Below are 9,637 nucleotides of genomic sequence, written 5' to 3'. Positions count from 1 at the left end.
GGAAGATGGACATAAAGATAAATGTTTTACAGAAAAATCGTTTGACCCAGGCTCCTCCACAGACCTCAGGGAACCTCCCTGGCAGTGAAACACAGGGAGGAAACAGGTGTGGGAATGAGCCACGCACACACTTCCCTCAACAGTGGCCACAAAATTCAGACACAACAGCTAAATCCCACTCCTGCAGAAGCAATGCCTGTGACATAACATCAGTTAGTGTTTGTGGTACAATGGGAATAGTGTGAGGGACCTTTTTGAAAAATAAGAGTAGTGGAAAGTGAAGCAGTATTTCTCTAAGACAGAGATGTCTAGGGAAAGAAATCAAGTAAAAGCCTTCAGAATCAAAGAATACCACCTGGTAATTATCAAATTACTCTAAAAGTAGTATCTCATTGCAGTGTCTACTGCAGAACACCTTTGATATTGTATGTTTGTTAGTCTTCAGAGAGCTGCTAAACTCTTAGTTGTGGTCATCTGTAAATTATAGAATGCTATAAAGATCTTTGATCTGTTGTGTATTTCCACAGCATCTATCGAAATGGAGTCTGGCTTCAAGCCTGGGTCTACAAATAATGACTAAAACCACTCTATAGCTTTGCTGCTATCACTGATCCCTGGTTTTTCATTAGCACACTGCAAAATGAAGGCTTTCACTTCCACATATTTCATAAAGGTTGTGATTTTTCAAAAATATTCCCCTACTGCTTTATCTTCTGGTGCAAACTGAAACAACATACCATATGTTTGCTGTCTATTTATTCTAATAATTCTTTAAAGTTTTTTAGTCACCAAGCTAATTTTTATCAGTGATACTGTTTTTGTCTTGTCCAGTGTGCTTCTTCAAGTGGTATACAGGTGCATAGTATTCACCTTTTATTTAAAATCACCCCCAACACCTATGGAGCATGACTCCTAGAAAATGTACGTTCTTTCCACATTTTGCTTTGCTGAGATTGAGCCGGGCACACGCTGAAGTTTTTAAAACCAGAAAGGAGGTGGACCTTCTATCCAGATGTTGGATTCTAAGCCATAACAAATTAACTGATCAAACTGTGTAATATTCTCTGCACCGCAGAATTCACTCTCTACATGATGATATTCATCACCCACCCTCTTCCTTCCTCCACAGACTCTCAGAAGATTCACACTATATTCATTTCCAGAGCTCCTCTCAGATTCCCCAGGCAAATGCCAATCAAAGCTTCCTTTGTTGGTGATATGTACATTCCTCCATGAGCTATAAAGGGTAAGAATGTCTCAACTTTCTACGGGCTATCATAGGCACGTGCAATATTATTGTCCCATAGTTTATCTTACCATACCCTAGAGAAATCTCATCATCCTGTTTTCTTTATATGGGCTACAGATGTCTTAGCCAAGCTTCCTCACCACTGAGTCACTGACTAGGATTGTTTACGTCTTCATAATGAGTCACCTTTGCGACTTGGCTCGTTGTCAGTACTTGGGCTGACGGCTTCAGCTAGTCTCTGCTTTGTCTCATTCTCCTTCATCTTGTCAGTGTAGTTATACCTGTTGGGAGTAAGAACACAAAATGGCTCCCCCCTAATTTTCCTTTTCCTTTATGTATGCCACTCTATGTTAACTGATGCCACTTTCTATCTCTAGATTGACTGCTGTTCCAAAACTTCGACTTTCATGTTGTTCCAAGTTCCTGTGCCATAGGAAATCCAATTCAAAATTCTTTTTTTGCATCCAAGAATATCAGTTGACATGCAAAAGTGTTATATCTTTGGTCAGATGTCAAACTACATTTAATATGTTTCTTTCATCCTCCTCATTTATAAATAGGAATATTGTGAATATTGCAAATATCTAGGATGTTTTAAAAGTCATGTTGCCTTTTTCCATACAAAATCTTTTTGCTTATTGGAATGTGTAAATGACTAGGAATTCTGATGGTCCAACAACTTTCCTTTTTGCGCTATCCATCACCTTGAAGGTTCATTTTATGAATGTTTTGTATTTATTAATTCTTTCCTTTTCTAATCACTATGTTACTATGTCCACTCAGCACCTAACTCCCCCTTAGATCTAAACTGCTTGCAATCAGTGGTTGGCTGTGCTCCCAGAGTTAGTCAGACTCATTTTGTGTTTCACATTCAGGCTTTCATGGGCTACTTCAGAGCTATTACGGTCATGCTTCCAAAACAGCAGAGTAATATTAATATTTTCATTGTATCATTATTTTCTAAATTTATATTGTAAATATGTTTTTATGTGAGTTCCTTTCTTTCAAAAGATTTAAAAAAAATATTAAAGTTCCCTTTAGGAACCTTTCACAATTTCAATTCACAATTCACAAGTGGCATTTGTTTTGTTGCATGAAAAACCTTACAACAACTGAATTGGGGTGAGAGGTAAAATACTGCTGTGAGTTAGAAACAGGCTAAGAAACAAAAAACAAAGAGTGAGAATTAACAATCAGTTTTCAAGGGAAAAGGTTAACAGGAAGGTGACCAGAACTGAACCCAGTTTGCCAAGTTAGGGGTTAGGAGGGTTGGGGTGGCTGGTGGTGTAGAATGTAAAGATGTGAATAAAAACATTAGCATGTTTAATTATTGCTAACAATAAAAATAAAACATACCTGAGTGTTTTGCAACTGAATCCATGGAAATCACACAAAAAAAATGTCCTTAGGGATTCAGCTAATAACTTCCAACATAAACCTGATTTTCATTCAAGATCACAGCTTTTGTGGATAGAAGCATGCCCCTGTTCTTAAATACCAAAGTGGTTGTGTGAAGGGCAGAATATCTTTGAAGAGCTCCAAATTCTGTGTGTACAAGACACAGATATTCTAAAGAGTAAATGAATTCTTTAATTATTCAACCTCATCTACTGATCTTACCTACAGTTTCTTAGACATACTGAATCTAACCAGACCCACCTACCCACCCAGAAAAAGGGTTTTGTGTCCTTTAGGACCAGTTCAGACTAATGGCCAGCCCTATGATCCTGTTTATTTTTAAATCAATGTAGATAAACAAATCCTTCCATTTGTCATTATTGTTTCTCTTTCTGTAATCAATCCTCTGAGAAGTTACAAATTAAACCACACTTACTCAGCCAAAATGGAAACTTCATATAATAGTTTCTTTCATAAAGCACAAATCAAATATAAATTTAAATTTTAGTATGGAAATACTCATAGTGATGAAAGTTATATTTAGTACATGTGGAATGTGTGCTTGGTTTTTTTAAGTGCAGGGGTTCTTTAAATAAAAATTATGCCAGTGAACTTCAAGATGATGAAGTTTAATGGGCCCTGGAACCTGCTCAGATTCAGCTGTCTCAGTCCGAACGTGAATGTCGAACTGGAGCAGGAAAACTCAGAGTCTGAAAGACTCATTGCCCTGGTGGGAAATGCTATTGTGCCAGTGAGAGGAGCTGCTGGCTGGTTTATGTGATTGAAGGATTGAGAACATTGGCCCACATGAAGTGTATTTGTATCCTCATTGTAGACAGGATCCCACTATGAAACTCTCCATTATAACTCTCCATATTATAACCATTTCTAGACGAGGCAAAGAATAGTACTGTTTGTATTGCTTAAGCTGCCTGAGGTACTAATAAAGAAAGTAATACACACTGTCCTGGATTGCAGAGGTGAAGAATGATCTATTAAGAATTTTTTGTTTTCAGATGCTGGACCTAATTTTGGTGCTTTTCCCAGTGTGGTTCTGGATAAGAGACCTGAAGCTGTAGCCAGCTAGCTGTTTGTACACTCTGACAGACACAACTGTAAAACAAAGCAGATTCATCGTGGGTTTGACAGAACCAATATGCCAAATTCTGGAGGTTTTTGTTAACCTGGCATTCAGGAAGAATCTTGATGCATTCCTGCCTTAAAAGAACTGTTAACAACCAAACAACATCAACAAAAAATTTTATTCAGAGTAGGCAAAGCCCAGTCTATCCTGGACTTGGCTTCTCTGACAGTATAGGACAGGATAGTCTCAGTCTTGCAGTTTAGTTGAGTGTTATGTTATCCATCAAAATCTGGGATGATACATGACCAAAATGTGGAACATCTGTATATTGTTGAGATCATCAGCATAATTTTTAATTAGATGTCTTTTGAATGTTTTCTCACTTACTGTGCTAAATAAACCAGAAATTTTAAAAACACATACCCTAAATTATTTATGGATAAACCAATGAAATACCCATTCCAAAACCACAACCACCCCAGCATGAATGATGACCTCACCTCTGCTGATACAGCTAATAGGAAAACTGATGCACTACTTAGACTAGGCCTAATTAAGAAGATAAAAAGTCTGCTAATGGGTTTTTCAATTATTTTGCTAGATATCTGCCAGGGAGAAAGATGCTGATCTGGATTCAGTTCTTGGGCCAAGTAGGGTGCAATCTGTAAATAAAGCATATGTTAGCATGAAGCCCAGCACATAAAAATGGAGATATCAAAAAAATGGAGAAAGTAGTGTGTAAAATTGAAACAAAGGGCCAGGAGGGAGTTAGCATTATGAACAGTTTCACAAGGGATTGATTTTGTTTACTATTTTGATTTATGCCATGGCCATAAAACACTAACAGCAACCCAAAGAGACATACATCAACATACAAGAGGACAAGAATATCCACTGAAAGAACTGGGTATTTGTGAACCGAAATGAGATGATATTCAATAGTGAAAATAACAAAACATGCATCGAAGGCTAATAACTAAAACCTTCATTTGGAAAAGAATCAGTAGAGTTGCTCTTGACTACCAGATGACTGCTGGAGGCTCCAAAAGCAATGTTTTTTTAAGATGACAGTAGAGGAACAGCAGCAAATTCTCAGTGTCTAACTGTGCAAGGTTTGGGAGGCCTCATCTGCAATACTGTATATGGCTTGTCTTCAAGGAAAATGAATTTATCACTATAGCAGGTGTATACTAAGATATCCAGAGGAATTAATAACCTATCAAGGGGGAGGAAACTAAAAAAGTTCTGCTGGTGCAGCTTTATAAAATTAATTGGGGTGGGCAAGTAAACATCAGGAAAACAGAATAGTTATATAAGCCAACAGACAGGTCTGGCACAATAATAAGTCAGCAAGCACTGGTCATAAATTAATTGAGGCTGGAAACTGAAAGATGGTGTCTGGCCATTACAGCAATAACATTCTGAAGGAATATCTGCTGCAGAGTAAAGAGACGAAAAATATAATTGCTCTTCAGAAACACCTAACAAACTATGAATATATAGTAGCTATATTAAAAATCTTGAACAGGTAACGCAAGACTTCGCTTGCATTCCTATGTTTCTGCCTAATAAATTCACCTGGAAGGATAAACGCCCAGTTGGATACAATTCTTTGTTCCAGAGGCCCATCAAGTACTCTGAGAAGAGCTATATCACACAAGTAGCTTTTTTATTGTGACAGAGAAAACTTCTGTAAATTAGAGGCAGGAAAAAGGAATAAATAGTATGTAGACTAATACAGAAAAGGATAACTCCGCCATCTGACCCAGCTAAGGGTCCATTACCTGTCAGTTCAAATCTGAGGACCAAAACTGTCCTCAGGCTGTTTAAAATAGTACTTGACAAGTCCGAAATGAAGATGAACTCGATAACCATAGAATCATAGAATATTCTGATTTGGGAGGGACCCATCAGGATCATGAAGAACTTTTTCCTAACATCCAACCTAAACCTTCCCTAACTCAGCTTCATGTCATTTCCTTGAGTCCTATCGGTGGTCACAAGGGTGAAGAGATCAGTGCCTGCCCCTCTTCTTCCCCTCATGAGGATGTCGAAGACTACAATGAGATCTCAATGGTCATACTGATATAACTGAAAAAGTATTTAATTAAGAGCTCAGCTTTTTGTTTTATACACTCTTGGTCTCCTTAAAAGACTCCAAAGGCTCCTTGTAAGTTAACATCAGTTTTCTACTTAAGCTCATATAAAATCATATAAAATCATATAAAGTCATATAAATTAATTTGGCTTTAGTTAAGCAGACTCACAGAAAAGAGTTCTAGAAGCATTTTCTTCCAAGTTGACTTGATTCTGCATGGTGGGATATATGCAAGAAATCTCTTTGAAGAAAAGAAACTGTAACAGCCATCATCTGTACTTGAAGAATACTATTTATTCCAAAATGATGCAGAAAAAAGCAAGTAGGATACGATGATGTTTAAAACAGATTGCAACAATGATAGAAACCATAACACAAGTCCATTTTCTTAACATTGTTAAAGCAGAGAAGAAAGTCCTTCTCATTCTATACATTTTAACATTTTTCTGTGTCTAATTAATTCATTAAATTTAAGCAATAGATTCTGGCTGAAAGTTCCATATTCTCATTTGAACTCCTGAGGAAATTCATCACAGAAGACCCCTTAGATCTTACTTCACTAAATTCAAGCAAAGTCAGGATTCCTTCAAAACCCACAACTCCTTCATAAGTAGTGGATTAAAAATGTAAACATTGGTTTATTTCTGATCTTTTACATTGGTAAGATTTTGTCCAACAGACTTATATCATTCATTCAAAAAATTATATGCTTAGTAACTGTTCAAAAAGCAGATTAAATCCTTTAACACATTATTACTGCACTGCCTCAATAAGCCCTTAGTTTACCAAAAAGGATATTTACTCTAAATATGGTAGTAGAACCAGCTGCATCACATTTACACAAAAAGAAAACATACTGGATTGTTTAGAAAAAAAGGCATAATATAGTGGCGATTGCTTTCCTCTATACTTCTGAATTAAGAGTTTGAAATACTGTGCTTGAAGTCCCATAAAGCTTGGTATGTCTTGGGAACAGCACTCCTTGCTTAATTTGGGCCAGGCTCCTTTTTCCACTTTGAAGGAACAAAATGAGACTTTAATAGTTCCAGGAGCCTCTAGGTAGTTGCGAACTGAGGGTTCTAAAGCATTCACGTGGGCAGAGCTCAGCTCATAGTATAAAGCATATTTTAGGGAGACTGCCTTTTGGACAAAGATTGGATCATCTCCACTCCCACGCCCAGAGAAATAAAACCAAATCATTTTATTCCCCTCTCTCACTGCCTCCTATGCAAATTTTTATGTTTGTATATGTATTTATATGTAATTATGAAACCCTTCTTGATTTAATATATACAAGTGAATTGACGTTTTGATCATTTTGGATTGTCCACAAGTCACAACAAGTCAAAAAAGATAAGCCTTCAGAAAATACAGTATAAGACAGTAAGAATGCAAAGAGTAAGTTTTATCATAAACAATTCAAAGCTGTGTAATATTTAGATACAAAAGGAGTTTTGGTACAAAAGGAATAGAAGGCAGCCCTCCTCCTCTTTCACCCCAAAAAATAGTAGGTTTCAAATCCCAGCATGGAGCAATTTCAGACATTTGTGTCATGCAGAACTATGTAGCTCAAGGCTTTTAGCCAGGAAATTCTGCAAATTTGTCCTCAGATTAAAAGGTGCCATGCAACTCAATCATGCTACAGCTTTATTTTGAATGCTTGCACTTGGCAATGCCTGTAGCTGAAGATGTCCTGTATTTTTTGGCTTCTACACAGTTTGTACTAGAAAAGCATTTTGGCACAATTGGCATCTACTGTTTAATCTCCTAAAAGGGTATGGAAATAAAATCACTTTAATTGCTCTTAGGTATGCACGTCTTGAAAGGTTTAAGACTCATTTTTATAACATGAACTAAATATATAGCCTGAACTAACTTCCTATCCAGCCAGGATGTTCTTTCTAGATGAAAGATGAGGATTCAGAAAGAATGCAATGAAATTGCATCAGAAAAAATAGCTTACTGTTTGGCATTGCTATGCAGGGGTTAAAGACATCTACCTGGCAGCCAAGAAGTATGATTTAAAGCTTGTTTGAGGATGTGTGCACAAGCTGCAATTAGCTGGTCCAGAGATGATAAATAAACATATAGCCTTAACAGAGCAAGGTGTGGATTGAAAACTTCATCTGAAAATTTGGGCAAATATTTAGGTGGCTAACCCGCACTGAACTCCAAGTTGCCACAGCTGAGACTTTAGTTGTAGGATTTAAATTCCTATCTAGCCACAATGACTAAAAATTTTCTGACAAGACTTTATTCTAAGTTTATAATGAATTAAAACAGTAGGAATGAAATGAGCAGTGGGGAATGGTGTTACTGGACCTTTTCAATTTTTCATCAATAAAACTATACTGCTAAATTTGTGGGATACCTATTCTTCTAGCAAAATCTCTACCTTCTGTGATTTCTTGCTGCAGTCACTGAGAGTTATTTGGAAAGTGTTCCTGGACTGGGGTTTTCATGAGAAATTTCAGAAAAGAATGTAGATGTGCTCTTCCTTAATTGAGCAGATCCATAGACTGAAAAACAAGCTCGAAAACCTGGAATAATAGTGCCTGCTTGCTTCAATAGACCCACCCGTGATTGTGTGCTTTAATTTTTCAACAAGATGTGGAGGTAGGGCCTGAGGAAACACATAAAAATGTTTGGTTTGGCTTTCTGGCAGGTTTCCCCAGCTAGAGTGCATAAAGGCACTGAGGATGCAAGATCCTGCTAAATTTCCATAGAGCGCCTGACTTGAACACCACAGAACATTCTGTACATCCTGGAGCAGAGGATCATATTGCTGCCCTCACTCTGGGGACAGCAACAAGCAGCAGTAGCAGCAGGTCATCAGCTGGAAACTGGAAACCTGCCATTTTTTAATTAGTTGCTCTCTCCTTCATAATAATCCTATTTAAAATCCTATAAAATGCAAGGTCAAGTTTGTTACACAAGCTCAGATAATGCCGAGCCAAATTTTTAATCATGTAATTAGCCAGAAACACCTTTTTTGATAGAATAAATATCATCTCATTAAAATCAAGGAGTACAATATATGGCCAGGTTCTGTTCTTTTCTATTCTTAATCATTGTCTAGATGAACACAAATGTTTTCCAAATGAACCGCTTTGTTTTAGCTAAAGACAACACCTTTCTATTAAACTTAACTTGGATTTGATCTCAAATTCCATGCAGACAGTCTTTTGGATATAAGAACAAAATTCTCACTCTCCTTACACCCAGTTTTCATTGATTTCAACCAAACTCCTATGCAATCGCTGGATGCATTCTAAGATCAAATAATGCCACCTCATACAAAATGTACACACAACCTTAAAGCAAAGGATATTAAAGGCATCAAAGTCTTACTGTCATTTCACACAGACTGTTGCAGAAATGACTAAGAAAGACACAACAAATGTGACTTAGTGACAGAGCAAATCACTCCCTGACTCAGGAGCAGAATACAGGTATCCTGACTACTAATCCAATAGCATGGAGGAAAATATCCTCATCTGGATATAAATGGAAGATTTCTCACATCTGGTCCCTTACCCACTTCCAACATCATACCACTTCACAGCTTGCTCAGGACGCTGGATTGAAACATGCTCCTTGCTGTGGCATATATAAAAAAAAGTAGTAAATTACAGTGGGTGGGTTCATATTAATACAAATTAATAAGGTTTTTCTGTAAATATGCTGCAGTATATTGTGCAATATAATATAGTCCTAGTAATTTAAGCCCTTGCTACAGCTATTAAATCATTGCCAAAAAGTGGGGAAAAACTGCCAACCTTATGTGCAAATTATGAAGTGTGTATAT

General features: G+C 37.0%; 1 long non-coding RNA gene across 1 annotated transcript; it reads left to right on the top strand.

The window, feature by feature from the left end:
• The first annotated feature begins 241 nt into the window (after positions 1 to 241).
• LOC135424632 (uncharacterized) lies at positions 242 to 8,852 on the top strand. Its single transcript, XR_010435290.1, has 3 exons — positions 242 to 358; positions 1,130 to 1,246; positions 8,495 to 8,852. It is a non-coding gene; the product is annotated as an uncharacterized LOC135424632 (long non-coding RNA).
• Positions 8,853 to 9,637: the final 785 nt, after the last annotated feature.

This window comes from Pseudopipra pipra, chromosome 1, assembly GCF_036250125.1.
Source record: "Pseudopipra pipra isolate bDixPip1 chromosome 1, bDixPip1.hap1, whole genome shotgun sequence".
NCBI classification, from domain to species: Eukaryota; Metazoa; Chordata; class Aves; order Passeriformes; family Pipridae; genus Pseudopipra; species Pseudopipra pipra.
The sequence above is the reverse complement of the archived record's forward strand: the minus strand, read 5'-3'. Positions and strand labels throughout refer to the sequence as shown.